The sequence below is a fragment of the Eublepharis macularius genome, chromosome 4 (assembly GCF_028583425.1).
Source record: "Eublepharis macularius isolate TG4126 chromosome 4, MPM_Emac_v1.0, whole genome shotgun sequence".
In the NCBI taxonomy this organism is placed as follows: Eukaryota; Metazoa; Chordata; class Lepidosauria; order Squamata; family Eublepharidae; genus Eublepharis; species Eublepharis macularius.
The window spans coordinates 73,803,812-73,824,719 of NC_072793.1; the positions used below are offsets into that span (position 1 = coordinate 73,803,812).

Sequence of the window (20,908 nt, forward strand, 5' to 3'; positions counted from 1 at the left end):
ACATTTCTTCTTCTGTTTTTACCACCACCTCACCCAAGACTTCTTTGCTTGCCCTCAGGTGAGCTATCAGCACAAGCCTACTTTAATAAGATATATGGTATTCTGATAGCATTACACTATTATGTGATTTATTTGTGCCTGCCGGGATCAAGCAGTCAGCAAAAAAACGTATTTAGAATAAAGCAAAGGGACAGCAAACAGGTATCAAAAAAGCTAAGCTTTTGGAGGGTTTTCAGTGAACACCTGAGGCCAACCAAAAGCTCTTTTTATTAAAACAGTATCCATCAATTAATACATTCAGTACAGCAGCACTAGTAAGCAAAAACTACTCTAAACAGTATCACTGAACAGTTTCAAGTATCGTATCGTGTCCAGCAAAGTACAAATCCCTCAGGCAGACTAAGATTGTATCTCTTGCTTGGGGGAACAGGTTTTATTAGTTATAGTCCAGGAAACTTACAGAATCTTGTTTTGTAAGCCCAATGAACATTTATGTTCTTCCTTTCAGAGACCTCATATAAGGTCGTAACTCCAATGAGATTAGTTTGCTCATATTGGTAGCCCTGAAGGTTTTACATGCGTGAGGAAAATAAAAAGTGCAGGAAGTGCACCTGGAAGAAAAAGGTGATTTTTCTCCCCAAGCCCTCTAGCACTCAACAAATTTGTCCAGGCATACTGCATAAAACATGTCCATTAGCCATGCAGGGGACCAGAGTTAATGCTTCCAGCCCCGAAGCAAACACACACCATTGACTCTTGTCACTCTGACTTCCTATAAGGAACATCACAATTCAAACTAATTTTTGATAACAAGTTGACTAATTTTTTCCAGTCTCTTTCAACAACACAGGAGTCTCTGGTTACAGGTGTTCAGTACTTCAGGTATACAGTAATCTGATGCAGAACTGTGATGCTCTGCAAGTTGAAAGCCCAAAGGCTAGACACACAAAACTAGGTGGTTAAAATAATACTGTGACAGCTGTTTTTGTTCAAACCACCCCAATAAAATCTTGTAAAAATCTATGTAACAGAAACCTAAAACCTTTCTATGATCTGTTGTCTTGAAAACTGTTGAGGATTGGGCTTGCCCAAATTGCTTTAAGGAGGTGGTTAGAAACTCATCTGAGTTTTTCTTTTACTGAGAATTGCAGTCTGCATTGTGCCAGTTCAAGTTGTGCAATATGGCTTTCACCTTTGGCATATCTCTTTGCCCCTCTCAATTACTGCAATGTTCTAACAGTAACCCAGAGATACTTGAAGCTTGGGGTGAGTGAGTGGGACAATTTTTCACTTAAATACTATTTTAAATTGCTATGAAATATGTGCAAGTGAGTCAGTTGTATATGTCCACCCTTGACAACATCCACATACACAGGAGACAAATTAACACAATGACTGCCAAAAAACCCTCCCAAAGTCATGTCCTCCTCTTGCGTACGATATCTAGCTTCACTTCTCCATGATGAGATGTTATCATGTTTCCTGTCCTCCACCAGTGGCAGCCAATTAAAATAAAGGATGTGGGGAAAACAATATGACAACATCAGAGAAAAATAATTGGGAGGGAAGGGAAAATGTGATATGAAGAAGCCATTTTTCACAGCAAGCCTATATCTGTTTAACATGCAGTTTGGCTCTAACTATCTCTGTAGTCTGATGGCCTTCTTTTAGCCAAAGGTACAGGTTTTACGGGAGAAAAGAATGTTCAGATAAGTCCATAGCCATGAGCCTAACTATACCACGTCTCTAAATATTTACATTTAATTTATTTATTTAATGGGCTTAAAAGGGTACCACTCTGTTTAAGATTGCACTGTCAGTTACAAGTAGAGATGAGCATGAAATGGGGGAAAAATGAACCCTGAGTTTCGTGGTTCATCGTGTTCCACGAACCATGAACTTCCACAAAATTGTCCTGTTTCGTGAAACAATTCATTAGGTTCATGATTCGTCAGATTCTGGGGTCCTACAATGGCCCCCTTCATACCCAGAGATGCCAAACTCACAATGAGACTTTAGCAGGCTCTCCTCCAGCCACCCTTCAAGTTTGGTAGAGATTGCAATACGTCTCTTTTGAAGCAGCAGCAAATCTAGCTAAAAACTCCCAAATCCCCCCTCTCTCATTCCAAATCCCAGCAACAGCTCCTCCCTCTCCCTCTGTCTACTGGAACACAGAGGCACAGAGCTGTGCCTTTTATAAGAAACGCTCACATAGAGCAGAACAGGAGCTCTCTGGTTGGCAGACAGACCTGCCTAACAGGGTTTAGAGGGATGAGATTGGTGTTCCCATGGCTACAGAAGGCCCATCTTCCCCCTGCTCATTGCTCTCATAAAACAGAATGGGAGCTCTCAGGTTGGCAGGGAGAGCTGCCTATCAAAGTTATGTAAGCTAACATTGGGGTTTCCATGGCAACAAAAAGTCTGCAGACATTCTGGGCCTATGTTGCCTAGGCAATCAATGGATCGGTGCCAGCCTGTCTGGCATCATGAAGCATTCATGAATCAAATGAATCGGTCCCAAAAGTGGTGAATTTCGTGATACACAAATCAGCCTGATTAGTCACGAAATTTGATTCGTGTTTCAATTCATGCCCATGTCTAGTCACAAGACTTCTCTTCCTGAATTCTTTGAAGTATTTCATAGCCATCGTAGGAAGGGAAGTCTTGTAAATACTCTTCCTTCAGTCTTTCTTCAGATCAGTAATTCCAGCTGATGGCCATTTGGACAGAAGTAGGACAATACTAAAATTGTGAATAGTTACTTTAAATTTTGAATTTCACTGCCAGAGGATATAGTGCTGGCTATTAATAAGATGACCTGAAAGGTGATTGGTCAGATTCATGGAGGAGAGATTTGGTAATGGCTACTAGCCATGGTGATTACAGGGGACCTCCATAACCAGAGACAGTAAACTGAATTGGAATACTGCATTCAGTTTTTGGCACCACAGTTTAAGAAGGATGTTGACAAGCTGAAACGTGTCCAAAGGAGGACAACAAAGATAGCAAGGGGTCAGGAAACCAAGTCCTATGAGGAAAGGCTGAAAGAGTTGAGTGTGTTTAGCTAGGAGAAGCGACTGAGAAGTGATATGATAGCCCTCTTCCAGTATTTGAAGAGCTGTCACATAGAGGATGGAGAGCAGAGTCGTTTTCTGTTGCCCCAGAAGATTGGACCAGAAAAAAATGGGTTAAAATTAAAACAAAAGAGTTTTCAGCTAAACATGAGGAATAACTTCCTGACAGTTAAGAGTGGTTCCTCAGTGTAACCAGCTTCCTCAGGAGATGGTGGGCTTTCCTTCTTTGGAGGTACTTAAGAAGAGGCTAGATGACCACCTGACAGCAATGATGATTCTCTGACTCAATATGAACGTATGCAGATCGGGAGACAGAGGGCATGAAGGGATGAGCCAGTGTGAGGCTCTTGTGATCCTTTTTTACATGCCCAGGGTAATGCTGATCAACACTTTGGGGGTCAGGAAGGAATTTTCCTCCAGGTCAGATTGGCCAGGGTATCCTGGAGATTTTTGCCTTCCCCTGGGCATAGAATAGGGGTCACTGAGGGAGGTGGGGAAGGGAGATAACTGTGAATTTCCTGCATTCTGCAGGGGGCTGGATTAGATGACCCTTGGGACACCACCAGGTCTATGTATTTATGTCAGTGCTGGGAAGCAGCATCAGGGGAAGCCTGTAGATGACCCACTAGGGCAGCTGGTGGGCCTCTGCATGAAATAGGATGCTGGCCTAGGACCACTGATCTGATCCAGCAGGGCACCTCTTGTGTTCCCAATATGGGCTGTCAAGGGGCTCCTTGAATGCCTCAAATAACATTTCACCAACCATTCTACAAAGCAGTTCCACAGCATCAAACCCTAAAAATTCAGGTCAAATCCACATTACTCATTCTAAGTCGCATGTTCCCCGCATTCCCCACGCAATCCCGAGTGCCGGTCACATTACCTCATTAAACAGACGCATTTCATTTGCATTTCTCCCGAATATGTGGTCACAGGTTTTCAACGGGAGTTTCACGGTGGCCGTGAATGGGCCAATGCGCAATTTACATGGTTTTTTTAAAAACCACCCCCCTTCCTGTCTCTCCGGCTGTTCCGAGAGTTCCTATTGGCTGATTCAACTTGCAAGTGCTCCGTAGTCTGCAAAAGACTGTTTTTGACTTCATAGCATTGGATTTATTGATTATGCTGTTTCTGAATCAAATCTGGTAGTTTGAAAAATCATTTTGGGGTGAATCCATCCTCAGAACTGACTCGCGAAACTTCCTTTTTAACTCTTTTTAATTTTTTAAATTTTATATTACTGTAATATCGAAATTACGAAATATCGAAATAATGACACTCCAAGGAAGTGAAACTTCAGTAAAATTCAGGCACTGAACTGTCCTGCATAGGAAATGCCCACGAAAGCTTCCCACATGCTTCCAAATTTCCAAAAAAGAAACGGGAGAGAGCCATCAGTGCTGTCAGTGGGGAAAGAGAGGCATCATTATCTTCAATGATGTTTCTTTATAAGGCAAGATCGAAATAACGGAAAAGTGCGCTCAAAAATTTTTTTAAAAAATGGATGGGAAAAAAAGGTCCCGCCCCAAAAAGCGGTTTTCGAGCGGCCGTGTGACCGGAGGGATGCGCAAGAAAGACGGATTGGAAGCAGGAATGTGAACGAAGAGGAAAAAATCACGGATTGGAGGCAAACGGAAGATATCCGATAAACATGCGGGTAATGGGTGAATGTGGATTTGACCTCAGTTTATCCATCCTCAGTTGATAAAGCCAACTTGATGTTTTTCTAGACTTCTAAAGACTATTACTCACTATCATAAGAATGCAAAAATGTCCAGTGTGAACAAAAACCAAAACCAGAACTACCTCATGGAGTGTGGCAATAGAAATATTTATATTAACTTTAAAAGGATCTGCACTTTTAACATTTACATCCTCAGAAAAAAGGCCAACAGCTAAAATCTATGCATGCTTAACTTTGGGGGTAAGTCTCACTGACTTTGCTAAACGTGCACAGGATGATACTAGAATGAAGCACAAGAAACTAATCAGACATAAGTCAACAAAAAAAAATCACAGATAGAAAGACAGTCATCACATGAACGCTAGGTTACACAACACTGTGTAAAAAACTGTCACTTGTTCGGCTGAAAAGCAAAGGTCAAGAACAAGCAAACACAGCAGAACATACACGTCATCTGATTTATTTATTGCTTGAACAAAATACCAATCAGAAAGCTTCCAAGAGGCTTTAAAAAAAACCTATCTACTCAAGTAGCACAGAAATCAGCCCATCATGCTCTGCGCCAATGAATGGCTCAGATTTCAAAGGTGAAAAGAACTTCTAGTAATATGAAGTTGGAGAGATCTTTTTAGGTAAAGCAGGCTTGTACGTACAGCACCCCCACCCACCTCTGAAGATTTTCCTTTGATTTAAAAAAAATATTGTAAAGAAATAGATTCTATATGAAACCTCCCCACCACGCTCCATTATATGAAAGGGAGAAAACATCCGCTCATGATTGCAAAAATACCACCCTGAGTTATTTTCATTCCCAACCAAACTTTGCATAAAAGTTAGTGAAGGATTCATCTGTTCATTATATTTTGTTAACTATTTTCTATAATAGTGAAAGTTGAGTAGTTCTACTAGAAGCAGGGGATCTTAATATAATGATCAGATACTGCAATAAAGTTATCATGCATGATAAACAGATTTACCTGCAGGAATGCTTTATATAAAAGTTTGTACGGGAATTGTCTCTTAGACCAGCGAAAAAAGCAAAGCAATTGTCTATGGACACACACATATACTTTCTTGTAGTGGAGCCTTACAACAGCTGTGGTGAAAGACAGCTTATGGAACTGATAAAGGAGCTTCCCCTACACCCTACCATAATGCACCCTTGGCTAAGCATGCAGGAAGGGCAGGCCTAGAGAACTGGGCTCAGTCCCATTCCTCCCTGGGATGAAGCAATGGCCTGCAATTTCAGGGACCTTTCTGACTTCCTGTTTCCCAGGTTGCTACCATGGAGCAAGGAAATCTTACCACCCCAATGATCATATCATACTTTCCTGCCCATTATTTTACTAATAAACACTACATGGAATAGCCAAGTAATCACCATGTTGCTTATTACTAAGCATCTGTTTTAATATTGCCTACATCAAGACGGACATTTTTTTCAAGGGATATACAATTTGTCTGAAAAAGCAACCATTTAATTTTTTTAAAATGTTACCATTTAATTGTTAACAAGCTCAAAATTTCTCTTCTGTAGAAATTCCAGTCATTACTCCTTTTTGCGTCGTCCATTTTCAAGAGTACGTGCATGTAATTGGCAAAAAGGCATTATACTAGAGAACAAGAAGAGTTGTGTGTCTCTACCAAAATGTTTATTAGAAGTCTCACAGGTGTTTGGCTACTCTTTCTCCTAAGGCAATCCTATGATCATCTGGGGCAGGTAAGTTCTCCAGGCGAAACAATGCTGACCCTTCACTCTGCCACCTCCATCTATGCACAAACATCAATGTGAGGAGGCCGAGTACTTTATTTCCTTAACCTAGGGCTCCAGATTTAGATTTCTGGTCCACATTTTGCAGGCTGCCAATCCCACCTCCATCCTATACTCCAGTTCTCCCCACCCACAGCTCCTCTCCATTATCTACATGCAGATAAAAACTGCACTTCCAGTGACCCACGTGGTCCTCTCTTCTCTCACTGTCTCTCTAAGATCTGGAAGTAGTATACTATTGCTTGGAGCCCATGGAGTGATGCACATATTTTAATAAACAACCTTAATTCCATGTGGCCCATCTACTTATATTAAGGTTTAGGCAGAAGCAGGTGCTATAATACCACAACCATGATGACTTTTCAGACATGTTTTACAGGATAATCATTGCTCATCGAACTACATGTGAAACAGAGGCACAGTAAGTATGCAGATCTACATGAAAGAAGGGAAGAGTGAAATCCACTCAATGGCTCAGGCATCACAAGTGGCTCCTTGACATGCCACTTTTGTCTCTTCTGAACACTGTTTTTTCAGTGAGGCACCTGCCCCATGTTTCAGGAAAATGATCAAGGCCCAGTGGGCCTTGTGGTTGGTAGGTGGTTCTCACCTTGAAAAGGCTGCTGCCAGAGGAACAGGTAAGCTATAAGCCTCCTTGAGGTGTAGGCCTCATGCCAAGGAACTGAAATAAATTTGGCTCTTTTGGTTGATGGTTGTGAATGTAGCTCTTTGCAAGCTGCCTAGTGAATACTACTGGTCTGCTGCATCACAGGTGGCTTTACAGTGGTTTTCCTCATTGCAATTCCTTGGAAAAAAGCATATTTGAAGGAGGGTCTTTCTCTGAAGTTAAATATTATTGCTTCACCCAACCACCTTCATTCCCCCTTTCAATATTCTGTATTAGTACCTCTCTCTCGCCTAACAGGACAAAATTGTTCTAATAGGGAAAGCAAATGCACAGACATTAATGTGTAATCTCATATTAAATGCTGTTTTTAAAATAATGATTTAATGCTTACCATTTTTATACCAATTTTTTTAAAAAAGAACAACAGAGGCATGATTTACAAGTTGAATAAATAACTAGGAAAAATACTTCACTCAAAAAAGATTTCAATTATAAAATACAGAGCAAAACTTCTAAGAAAAGCTATGGAAAGAGGTCACAGTTAAACCTGACTGCACTTTAACCATTGTACTTTGAATGTCAGTAATTCCAGATTCACAATCTCCTCAAAACAGCCTGGCAAATGAAAGTTTAAAGTCTACTATATGACTCTGCACATTTCACAACAGATATATTTAACCAAGTCTTCAGACGCTCTTAGCATTGCCCCAACAGCCTGTATTTTCAACAATTTTCCATATGCGATAGAATTCTGCTCTTGAGAATATCCCATTCATAACCAATGCAGACAAATATATTACAGTATGTGCTAGCAAAGCAGCATATGACTGTACAACAGGGCAAATCTAGTCACATAGGAGGTGAGTTTTCCCCTGAAGAGATACAAACTTAAATGCGGAACTGTAAATGAGAGGAAATACTATTAGGAGTGCATCATGCTAACAATTACATGGGAAATACAAATATCTTTATGATGGCAATGGTTGGTGTTTCCTACACTTAATTTGAATTTTACATGGTTATATTTCATCCAGTAGTTCCTGCACTTCAAGGCTCTCCTGACTTTGCTGTTTGTTGATTTTTTTTTCATCCCCTTACGCCTGCATAGTGCATAGTGAGGATTACATAGTAAGGATTGACTTACTGCATCTGAAGAAGTGCGCTAAAGTCCACGAAGGCTTAAAATACAATTTTGTTAGTCTCCTGTTTATTTTGTTGATCAACATTCGCTATTGAATTAAATACCCACAATCTTATGTGATCTTTAATGCATTTGCATTAAATGCTCCTTCACTAACATGGGCTAGTTCAACAACACACAGGTCGGAGATCAGGAAAACGCCATAGGATCATACGGTCCTCTACCCCTCCTTTCTGCAGGGTGAACTCTTCTGCCTTAACTGAAGTTATGCATTATAACAGCACCAAGAGAGAAGAAGCAACACCCAGACAGGCTTCTTTCCATTGTGCCTGGAACAGACTCCAGCCAAGCGCTCCTTCCCTCTCTCCTATCAACTGCTGTCACAGAGGCAAGAGAGAGAAAAGGCAGCAAGCCAAGTGTCCGCTCACAGAGATCTCATCAAATTGTATTTTGTTTCATTTTATTTTATCAAATTATATTTATATTCCATATTTGCATTGTATTAGTTCTTAAATTGCTGTAAGTTGCTTTCAGTGCAGTTCTATGCCTGTTACCTCAGTCTAAGTCCACTGAAATCAATGGGCTTTTCAACAGGAGTAACTCTGTGTGGGATTACACTGTTTTGAGAGACAGTGTGAGCTGAAAAACGGGATAATTTTTTAAAAATCAATAGTGCAGACTTTGCTCTTAACAAGAATTTGAAACTGGTTTCAGACCCTTTGTTTTGAATCCTAGTTTACAGAGAGACCTGGTTAACCATTGATTGATTGATTGATTGATTGATTGATTGATTGATTGATTGACCGTCATTCTCACTGAAACTCAAGGCAGATTACACAGTGTGAGATTAGTACAGTCAACATCAGGAACATTTCCGTGAATAATGCCGTAGGGTAAATAGATACAAGTTCACAAAGACATTAGCAGGAATCCAATATAACATAATGGTGAGGTCTATGGTTCCTCATTAGTGGATCATCTGCAATCCCCTCCCTACAATACAGCCCTCCTATCTGAGTAAAAAGCCTTTTTGAATAATTTGGTTTTGCATTATTTGTGGAAAGCCAGGAGAGTGGGGGCTCTCCTGACTTCCTCAGGCAGGCCATTCCACAGGGTGGGGCCACCACAGAGAAAGCCCATGTACGGGCTGCTGTCAATTTTGCCAATGAGCAGGATGGCACTTGCAGAAGACCCTGTTCAGAAGAGTAAAGCTGCCATGGAGGAGCATAGGTAGGGAGGCGGTCCTGTAGGTATGCCAGACCAAGGCTGTGAAGAGCTTTGTCAGTGATAACCAATACCTTGAACTAAGCACGGTAACTAATGGAGTGACTGCAGGATGGGAGTGATGTTCATGCTCCTGCTCGCTCCTGATAACAATCGAGCTGCAGCATTTTGCACCAACTGGAGTCTCCTAGTTAATTTAAATGGGAGACCTATGTATGTATAGTTCATTACAATAGTCAAGTCTTGAAGTTACCATAGCATGGATCTAGGTGGCCAGGTTGGCCATTTTCCAGGCTAGGGAAAGGTTATAGAAAGCACTTTTTGCGGCTGCCATAACTGTGGTTAATGCTGGTGCCCATCTTAAAATTTAGTAGGGTAGAAGGCTGATAGGGAATGGGTAGCAAGAATTTGTGCTAATCATGCAACTCCGTAGCCCATTCATGAGCAGTGAGCCACAGATCCTCCTTGTTCCATCAGGACCAAACATATATGTATGTCACTCTCTTAAATATAGTGACATCTCTATAACAGTGGGGTTTGAGTTTTTCTAGCCTGTAGTGAACTCTTCCATAGCCTTCAGTGAACCCTTCCATAACCTTCAGTGAACCCTCAGACATAATTATTTATTATTATTATTTATTCAATTTATATACCGCCCATCCCAGGGGCTCTGGGCGGTGAACAGTTAAAATTGATAAAAACAAAACTAAAATCAATATACAAATAATAAAACAAATTAACAATAACTGAGAAACACAAAGCCAACACCTGATTCTACTTTCCCAGCATGACAGAAGCCTAAAGTATGGGAAGCAACCATCCAGCATTACCGGGCATGGCTATAGTAGCACATGAAAGATTTTAATTGTGGTAAGCAACTCTGGAAGCCAAGCATATACTAAGCAGACAAACATCAATCTATCTCCCCCCAAACTTCTGCACATCTCCTAAGAGCTCTTAGGCACATCTGTTTGAGCCTAGTGATTACATTATTGAGCTGATAACATGCTTTAACATTAAGAAATCCTCTGGAAGCTAAACTTTATATGGGAATATGGCAGACATGCTGTTTTTCAAGCAGATGGTTTACCATTATCAATTCTATCTGTACAGAACTCACAATAAACTGTTCCAAAGCCTCTACTCCATTTTATAGATGAAATGGAATTTCATTTCATCTCACGTTCTGCAACAACACATTTGATTAGAAGCCTGATTTGGCCCATGTTGTAATTAGATCACTATCTTCTGAAGACATGTTGAACTGGTTGCCTCCTATGCCTCCTACCTGCAGGGACAGTGGATCAATTCAGATTGTCTGTCCTTGGAGATTAATGGATCCTGTTAGTGTACTCTTCCATTGGAAACTCTTATCAGGCAGAAAAGACTAAAACCGCTGAAGGGCAACTCCCTTAATACCCATTCCATATTCCAACTGGTGAATAAGAATGGCCAGCTATATCAGAAGGTGCCGAGAGATCTAAATTATCAACAGGGATGACTATCCCCCTGTCCAACTTTAAACAAAGATGGTTTACAGTACAATTAAAGCCATCTTGGTTCCAAACCCAGGCCTGAAACTGTACTGAAATAGGACAAGAGCAGATGTGTCATCCAAGAAGCCTTGAAGCTGCCCCACTACCACACGTGCTAGCACCCTCCCCAGAAAAAGTTAAATAGGAGACTGGTCTATAATTGGGCACTAGTAGACAAAGGTCTAGTAACTGTCTTCTTCAGATATCTAGGAAGAACTCCCTCAGGCAGTGAGGCATTAATGATTTTTACCAAGGATTCCAATATGTTTTCCTGAGACAATGTTAAAAACTACAGTGGGTACAGATTAAGAGCACAAATGGTGGCTCTCACATCTCCAAGGATCCTGTCAGCATCCACAGGATGCTGGTAGCATCCTGTGGATGATTCGCTGGTAGCTGTACCCTGGGGGCGGAGTGAACTGCAATTTTTAGTCACTGTGCTGAGAGAAAATGTTCATTCTAGCTAAGTAAGGCAAACTGTGTGGAGCCTGAGAGACAGTCTGTGTGTTTATGAGAGAGAGTTAACTAGCCAGGAGATTCTGGTTAACTGTTCAGTCTGTCTTTCAGTGTCTCAGAGAAAGGATTCTGTCTAAGTCAGGCAAGCTCTGTGCACGCCTGGATCAGTCTGTGTATATCTGAGAGAGTGATTAGCTGTGTGGAAAGGCCTGAGTGAATCTATGTCTGTGGGGATGAGAACAGTTTAGTCTGCTAGTGAAGATGTGTGGAAAATTAGGCTGTGTGACGGAGTCTATGAATATACCTTTAAGAAGAGATAATTTGTGAAATTACTGATAATAATAACATACTTTGTAAACCAATCTGAGTGGGCATTAAGTTGTCCTGAAGGGTGGTATATAAATCAAATGTTGTTGTTGTTATTAAGAACTAATCTGAAACCAATATGTTTGTCAAAGCTCTGCAACCATCATGCTTACTAAATAAATTCTACTTTAGTTTAAGGGAAAAATATGCCTTTTTTACCCCACAGCTACCCCCATGCTCTGACTGTTCTGTCATACTACCATCTATATCAAGCCTTCCCATATTACCAGTTAAGCAGAAGAGATCTAAGCCTTTGGTAGCAGCGAAAACTTTTTGGGAGGCAGCAATATATAGATACCTCTCTTTCACACACGCACATGCACACTGGTGTGCACACAAATGGATGGGAAGGTGCTCTCAAGGTAAAACTGTGGGTAAAGTAGAGAAGACTTGAAGCTCTGGGTGTGTGTAAATATAAGGAGTGTTGGTTGTGACCTGGGCCCTTCTGAGATAAAAGTCTAAGGTAAAGTAAGATGAAACTGGATTAAAGGTCCAAAGGCAAAGGTTTAAAAAACAGAAACAGCTAATCTATGTTGGGCTTCCTTTGAACACAACCCAGTAACCACAGCTGGTCCACAATGTGGCAGCCCAATTACTGTCTGGAGCTAGCTGATAGGAACACATCTTGCACATTTTGAAACAGCTACATGGACTTCCAGTTTGTTAGAGTTCAATACAAGGTGCTGGTTACGATCTTTAAAGCTCTTCATGTTACCCTAAATGGAAGATCTCCTTGTGAGTTGGGGGAATTAGTGTACAAGGAGAAGCAGCGAGAGGGTGTAACTGGGATGTTTTCAACAATGCATACTAGGATCGTTCCTGTAGAGAATTCTCTGAAAGAACCAGGCGGGTGTTCAATAGGAATGGTTTGTATTAAGGGATCAGAAAAGGCAAACACACAGGAAATCACACACAGAGCTAATTAGAAACTCAGGGAGGAAGAGGGAGAGAGATTCAGTCTAAGAAATAGAGAGGGCATCTGTTACGGCCCCCTTTCTTTTTCAGTCAGATTTTTTCCTTTAACCCTCTTTTTACACCCTCTGGGTAGATTGCTGCCACCAGGAATTATATTCCAAATTGGTTCATTTAAATTTCCCCTTTAATATCGTGCCCAAACATCCGGCTTCTTTGTGGGACTATGTGGCCCTAAGGATAGAAATGGGATATATAGGAATGGGATAAAAAAACAAAACAAAAAAACCTTTTAATTTTACAAGAAGTATATTGGTTTTATAATATTACTTAAGCTTGATGGTTTCAAAGATAGTTCTCAGTTCTTAAAGTTTCTTTTACATAGGCTCAGTAACACAGACAAACTTTCTCTCACAGGCGCACACATAGTTTGTCTGATTTAGACAGAATGAATATTCTCTTACAGACACACAAAGTTCAGGATTCCACACAGGTTGCCTAACTGAACTAGAATGAGAATCCTCTCAGGCTTCCACACAGGTTGCCTCCTTTGCCCAGACTGAATGTTCTTTCTCTGCTCAGTAACTAAAAACAACAGTTCACTAGACCCACATTCTCAGTCATCAATGAATCATCTCACTCACTCATCCCTCTTTCACCCCCCCTCTTAATCTGTATCACACCAAACACACACGCTTAAAATCATCACAGCATCCATTGGAGGCAGCAGCTTGAGCGACCAGTGCTTCATGGCAGGAAGAAGACTCAGACACACGTCTGAGAATGTGCAGGTGGATCCAAGGAACATACACACACAGCATAGGGCTGAGGGCAGCCAATTATAATGTAAAATATACTCTGGGTCAGAATGACATTTTCTGCCCCTGAAACAATAGCTTGATGGCTTGTCCAGAGGTGTAACAAATAAATTGGGAGGGGTTTGATTAATCTATAGGTGAAAAGAGGAGCTTGATGACCTGGGATGGCCAGATAGAAGGGGCTATCAGCCCAGATTGGGAAGGAGGGGTGAGAAAGATACAGATGGGCATTGACGAGATAAGCAGGAACTGGAAGACCTTTTTTTTTTTACTTAATTGCTTCTCCAGGGTATGGAGGGACAGCTAGTCACCCTTACTCAACTTCTGGTAATTTCCCAACTTCAGCCAGGCAGTGCCATGTGCTTAAGGCACATGAGGATCGAGCTTATATTTCATATTCATAAGTGGCACTTTCAATAGGGATAAGGGATAGGGCTGCTAACATTCATGACTTGGGGCTCACATATCTGAAAGACGATCTTCCTACATACATTCCCATGCACTAGCTATGGTCTTCAGAATGTCACCCGCAGGCTATTCCCCCTCTAAGAATGGCCCATCAAGCATTAACCAGAGCCTGGGCCTTTCCCATCACAACTCTCACTCTGTGGAACAGGATCCTAGAAGAGGAGAGGGGATGGAGATTTTCATGAGGTGCTGCAAGGCTTGTTGGCTTTGATGGGAGGGTGGTATGACCAACAGACATCTCTTAATGGGCGGGGGGGGGGAATGTATTTTGTGGTTTCTTATTTTGTTTTAATCTATGTTTTCATTATTACATATAAATCACCTTGAATCAAGAAGATAAGCGGGTATAAATAAATAATAGTGACATGTTGTTGCAGCAAGTTACTTAACCATCATGATGAATTCAATTCTTGTTAACAAACTGAAAAGTTCCAAGGCTTGGACAGAGTATCAGTTTACTCCACTGACATTCTTTTAAAGTGTAGTAGATACATCCCTTTGCATTCATCCATATCCAGTATTTGAAGATTAGCATTCTTTAAGGTGACAATACAATGGAAATCGTTAACTAATAATACTCCACTATTAAGCACTTCAAAACCTGAAGGAAATTTTCTTCCAGCAATGTGAAAATTTGCTGCAGTTAGCAGCCTGTTTTGTTTGACAGACTGCATTTTCAATCTGTATTTTATTATCTGTCAATACGTAACTCTTTGAAAGTCTTTGCTTGACTATGCAAAAAGGATATAAATACCACTACAACAGAGAGCCAGTTTGGTGTAGTGGTTAAGAGTGTGGGATTCTAATCTGGAGAACTGGGTTTGATTCCCCACGCCTGCACTTGAAACTAGCTGGGTGGCTTTGGGTCAGTCACAGCTTCTAGGAGCTCTCTCAGCCACATCCACCTCACAGGGTGATTATTGTTGTGGGGATAATAATAACATGCTTTGTAAACTGCTCTGAGGGGGCATTAAGTTGTCCTGAAGGACAGTATATAAATCAAATATTATTTTATTATTAGACAGGTATCTCAAAATTAACCACACCATGCAACATTTATGGAGTACTTACAGAAGTCTGTACTCTGGACCTGCATTGGTGCAGCAATTCTCAATACAGTTTTAAAAGTCTCTACTTTTCATTTCCAAGTTCAGCTGTTGAATAAGCTGTTGACACTATCAGAATAAAATTAACAAAGTATCTCACCTTTGTATGATTTAACACCAAAGGACAGCTAAATTAAGAGACACTGAACAATTCCACTGATCATAAATCAACTTTGTTGACACAAACACATGCAAGCTTTCTTGGATCCCAGAACCCTTTTTCAAGCAAAAAGCAAAGACACTCAGTTATCAGCTATATTCACAAACTGGCTTTAAAAAGTCACATGGCACAGAAAAACATGTCTTTCAAATATTGAAACCAACAGGCTCTCAAGTCTCACTGATTTAAATGAAGCCTAATTACTTTCATTGGATTACATCCAATGTTTCTGGTCTCTTTCAATCCATAGTGATGTCTGTTGTGGTCAGTGTTGGATGATGATTAAGAACAAACATACCACAACTCGTAAGGGAACTATATAGTAATCCAGCCCCTGGTCAAACAATAGATTTGTGCAATCAGAGGATTAGAGACACATTAGAAGTGATGTAATTGCTTGATTGTCTTGAGTAACATCTGAAAGTGGATCTATCGTTATCACCCAAACCTTTGACAGAACTACATGGTTGCTTTTAATCTTAAAAGTAGCCTATTTAAAGTTGGACAATGGTCATTTTAAATTTGAGGAAATACCTAAGTGTTGCACAACACTTAGTTTGGCCCAAACATGTAAAAAAACACCAAGTTATCAGTTTTCTTGAACAATCTATATTTACAAAGTGTAAAATATTAAACATTACTATTATAATAAAACCCATTATCTTAAATTTTTTGTACAAACTATATCACTTCTGTGTTATATAAAGGGGTGGTAGTGACAAGTTACAAAAAGTTAATTGACTACAGTAAGTGTAATACTGTTTCTATTTAATTCTGAAGAAATTTCAGCTTCTCCTTGTGGTACACCGGATCATTAATCTAAGGAAAACACCACCACCTCTTTAAGAGGTGGAATTCCTAGTATGAAACCACCTGTAGTGATATTAGTCATCAAATTTTTGAAGGTTAAGAAATCACAGAGAAGGCCACACCTGATCTGCACAGCCTTAAGTCTAACACTGCAAAACTCCTATGTAACAGGGAGTGACAAATACAAAGCAATTTCTTATTAACAGAATTCACATCACCTATAAATCACCAAAATGAAAATAAAGTAGCAGCCGGGTTAACATTTAATGTACTTTGTAATCCCCTTAAATGTGTTAAAGATAAGGTTTGATCAGTTACTTTTAGAGTGTAATATCTGCCAAATCAGTACAGTAATACTAATTTAGTATTACACTTTAAAAGTAACTGAGCAAATCTTATCTTAACACACACAACTTTAAAAAATGGTTATATTTTTTAGAAATAATCTGGAGACTTTACTAGCAAATAATGGCCATAATCTTTTCTACACAACGCATTAAACTCTTATAAAAGTTATCACCAAAAAAACCTTCCTTCTGTACACTGATACAACTAACTCATTTTCAGATTTTATAAAAAAACCTCACACATATTCTAGATTCATTTGTCTCCAACAGTTTTTACTGACATCAGTTTCTGTAGTCATTTCTCCCAATGTCAGATGTACATTTCCAATTCACCAATTAACATGTGAGGTGAGGGGGAGAAATATTCTACAATTCTAACTACAGATATAACATAGTAGTTAGAGCATTTCAAAGAAAGAACTAGCTTGTATTATGTAACTTTTGAGTATTTACATCTGCGGAAAAGTCATGACATAGATTCTGCTTGACTACTAACATTAGCAGCAGGAAACACTTTATCTGCTTGAGTAGTCCAAGAGGTTTTAAGTAAGACGGGGGAATGAAGTCACATATTAACAACCCGGTTATACGCATGTTTACTTTGAAGGAAGTACAGTGTGAACTACTTTACGAGAAATATGATGGGGATTGTAATTTTGACTCATCCCTACTGGTGTCAGATACCCCTAGAAGATCATTCTGCTATTGGACCAAAGAGAGTAATAAACAACTTTCACCACTTAAGACTTTAAGTAGCATTACCTAAGCCAAAGAGATATTAATTACAAATCTGCTGATCTTACTTTGGACAAGAAGAACGTTGTCATGTGATATCTCAGCCCCCACAATTAAGAAATGAACAACTTCCTTCTAACGATCACCCAACCCCATTTCTAACTTTTAAGTAACCTGTGTTCCCACTATCCAACCGACAGTCTCTATGGCTAGCTCCCACAATTGAGAATTCATCAGTATTTAGCCTTTTGCTGGATTAATAATCAGAACGAGTCACCAGCAGACATTTTCAGTACAGATGCATGACTGACTCTGGCTCGGTTAAAGCAAGACCATTTATCTTTAATCTACATTTAAACCCTTATTCGCTTAGGAGTTCACCAAGTGCCTTTGGGCAAATAGTTTATAGTTTATAATTATTATGATTTCCTTCACAAAGTTGTTTTAAGAATGAGAGAAAACCTGCCAGGCATTTGGCACATTAAAAGTGCTACAGAAACTAATAACAACACCACATGCAGATGCAACAGCACAGCAATAAAGGCCAGTAGACAAGTCCCCAGTTCTTTTGGTTTCCTCTCTTAACTAATTCTGCACTGACTCACTATGTGATGCTGGGCAAGTCTGTTTAATCTCCAGTTTCCTTTCTAAGTGACAGCTGTGATTGATTTAGCCAAGACTTCGAACATGACCAAGGAACTAAAAGATAATTATTTATATATAAAAATATAAGCACAGCTCAGGGACAAAGCAAGAGAGACACAAAGAAGCATAGGGAGAAGGCAGAGATCTTGGCGTCAGTGGGGAAAGACCGAGGAAAGGTGAAAGGGTAATGGGGACAAAAGCAAGGAGAAGGCAGAAGGAAGTACGTGGGATGGCAGGGAAGCATCTACTTGAAAAAGGAAGGAACAGGTGCAAGAGGACATTTAGTACAATAGGAGACAACAGGTGCTGTGCCAGGAGGGACATCGGTGGGCAGTGAAACGGATGCGAGGGGCGCAGCGCCTGGGCGGTAGTGTGGCTAGCGGAGCAGCAGGACGGACACGGGAGACCGAGCGCGATTCAAGGGGGAGCACAGCGGAGCCGGAAGGGGATCCGGCACCTCGTCCGACGTCCTTCGCTCTCGCCACCAGTGCCAACTTACCCACAGCGAAGAGCCTGAGATCCGGGCCGCTCCGTCCCCAACACCACCCGGCACCGACACAGGAGCCCGGAGGCCGCTCCGCTCTTCTCCTCCTCGCCTCTCTGCTTCTCCGCCCCGCCCCACTCGGGCTCCTTCCTTCCGGGTCCTCCTGCCCGGCTGGCCGCGGCGCGGCGGCGCTCGGGGCTGTCCCTGGTCGAGAGCGCTTTCTGGGTCTGAGGCAGCTACCGAGCCTCCCGACGACTTTCGCTCGATTCCTGGCGCAGAAACAGACAGCAGACCAACTGCCTGCGGCTCCAGAGCGATCTGCGCAAGGGATCACCTTGCTTCCCTCCGCGAGCCGTGCCCCCAAACTCGTGGGGAGTGGGGGAGAGCCTCCTCTCAAAGGGGCGGCCGAGCTTCATTACCGTATCACATTTAATCTTTGTCCCAGAATGTGGATCGCATCCAAGCCTTATTCCCTCAACCGTTTGTTTTGGATCATTAGGCCCTAAAATTGTTAATGCAACCAATTAATTATTTATTTAACAACTTTATACTGGGGCTCCAAGAATAACATTTGGAAAATGAGGCGCTATATTGGATCTTGTGGTCCCCTACACAACATAACTTTTAAAGCCTTCGTTAGGGCTCCACATCTTTTAGTGCAATTGTAGATACAGTTATGTTAACTGAACAAATAGTAAAGGGGTGGATTTTTCCCGACATTAATCTTAATGATGAATGAAAGAAGTAAATAGGATTGACGGTAATGAGTAATTTGTGAATGCTAAATTAAAGCTTTCATCCATTTTATTTATCTTGCATATTTAGTTCACCCTTCTCTCAAAGGAGCTCAGGGTATCCCCCCCCCCCTCATGTCAACCTGACAATAACCCGGTGAGGTAGCTTAGGCTGAGAATCGCTGGCCAAAGGTCACTCTGTGAGCTTCACAGCAAAGTAGGGTTTTGAACCCAGGTCCATTCTAACGAGTACATCACACAATCTCTTTGGCAGCAATTTTTGTGTGGTAGTAGCTTTACAACATAATATATGGGACAAACTGGAAGTTTTGAAATGCTGAAATCCCCTCTAAGCAAGTTACCACATGACTTGACCATGTAGGATTTTCATGGCAACACCATATATTTTTGACAAAGGTTGGAACTGATACAGAGACTTGTATGATAAGAATGAGGCATGGGAGGCCAACCTATAGCATGGATAATATAGGTTGCGTAGTCAGCAGGACTTGGTGGTACTCATGGACAGGAACAGGCATGTTCCCTATGAACCTGGCTATGGCATAGTTTTAGGCATATATTACTTTCAGCTTCTTTGGTGGTGTATTGCAAGACCTTAGTATGACATACTTTGGACAGACTATTGGTACATTAGCCAAAAAGATAGGCTACAGCTGCTATCAGGCCAATGATCTTGCTGAATTTCAGCCTGATTCAAGCGTGATTCTAGCAGGAAAAATATGTGACTTTACACATGACTATCTCATTTACCTTGGGTTGCTTTGTGTACAAAATGATGTGACACTGACTAAAGCTTAAGAGAAAGCCATAACAGAGCCATGGTCTTGGGTAACTCTTGTAATCTGGACCCTTTTCAGTCTGGTTTCAAGCTGGGCTATAGGACGGAGACAGCTCTGTGGGTTTACTGAATGACTGCTGTTTTAATGTAGACAAAGGCCATGCTTCTTTGCTGCTCCTACTGGATCTATCTGTAACCTTTGACACAGCAGATCATGCCATCCTGTTGAGGCGTTTGGAGGCAGAAGTAGGTATCAAAGTATATGCCTTGGAGTGGCTTAAATCATTCCTCATGGAATGGACTCAAAAGGGTTGCAGTTAGGTAATATGGGAATTACCTTGCAGGGTTCCACAGAGCACAGTCTTATCCCTCATGTTATTCAACCTCTATGTAAAGCCTTTAGGAAAAATAATTTGTAGCTGCAGAATTGAATGTCATCAGTATGCAGCTGACACTCAGCTCTATATCTCTGTATCCAAATCTCCTGGTAAAGCAGTAGAGGTTTAAATTCAGTTCCAAACAAATTGGAACTGAACCCAGATAAGATAGAAGTGATGCTGGTTGTGAAGGCAGAGAAATTGAAGGACATTGTGCTCCCCACTTTCAATGGGGTTCAGCTGACTCTTGCAGACAGGTAAGAACCTGGAGGTTATACTGGACTCAGTATTGCTGCTAGAGAAGCAAATTAATGCAGTTGCAAAAAAATGCCTTCCACAAATTCAGGTTAGCCTGTAAGACAGCCTCCTACCTTGACACGGCCAATCTGGCCACCTGGATCTACAGCACGGTAACACAGAGACGCCTATTTTAATGCATTCTACATAGGTTTCCACTCAAAATCAACTCAGAGACTCAAGTTGGTGCAGAATGCTGCAGCATTCTGCAGCATCAGGAGCTAGGCAGAACATGTATAATACTCCCATTCTGCAGTCACTCCATTGACTACCCATTATTTACTGCACTCAATTCAAGATTTTGACTATCACATACAAAACCCTTCATGTCCTTGGC

General features: G+C 41.1%; 1 protein-coding gene across 2 annotated transcripts in view; it reads right to left on the reverse strand.

Annotated features, from left to right (window-relative positions):
• The window catches only part of SAR1B (secretion associated Ras related GTPase 1B), a 41,685-nt gene extending 23,038 nt beyond the window's left edge, over positions 1-18,647 (reverse strand). Inside the window, exon 1 of one of the 2 annotated variants that reach the window (XM_054976923.1) lies at positions 18,380-18,647. The gene's annotated coding sequence lies outside the window, so the exon portion shown is untranslated. The remainder of the gene's footprint in view (positions 1-18,379) is intronic. The other variant, XM_054976924.1, reaches the window with a different exon arrangement.
• Between the last annotated feature and the right edge of the window lie 2,261 nt (positions 18,648-20,908).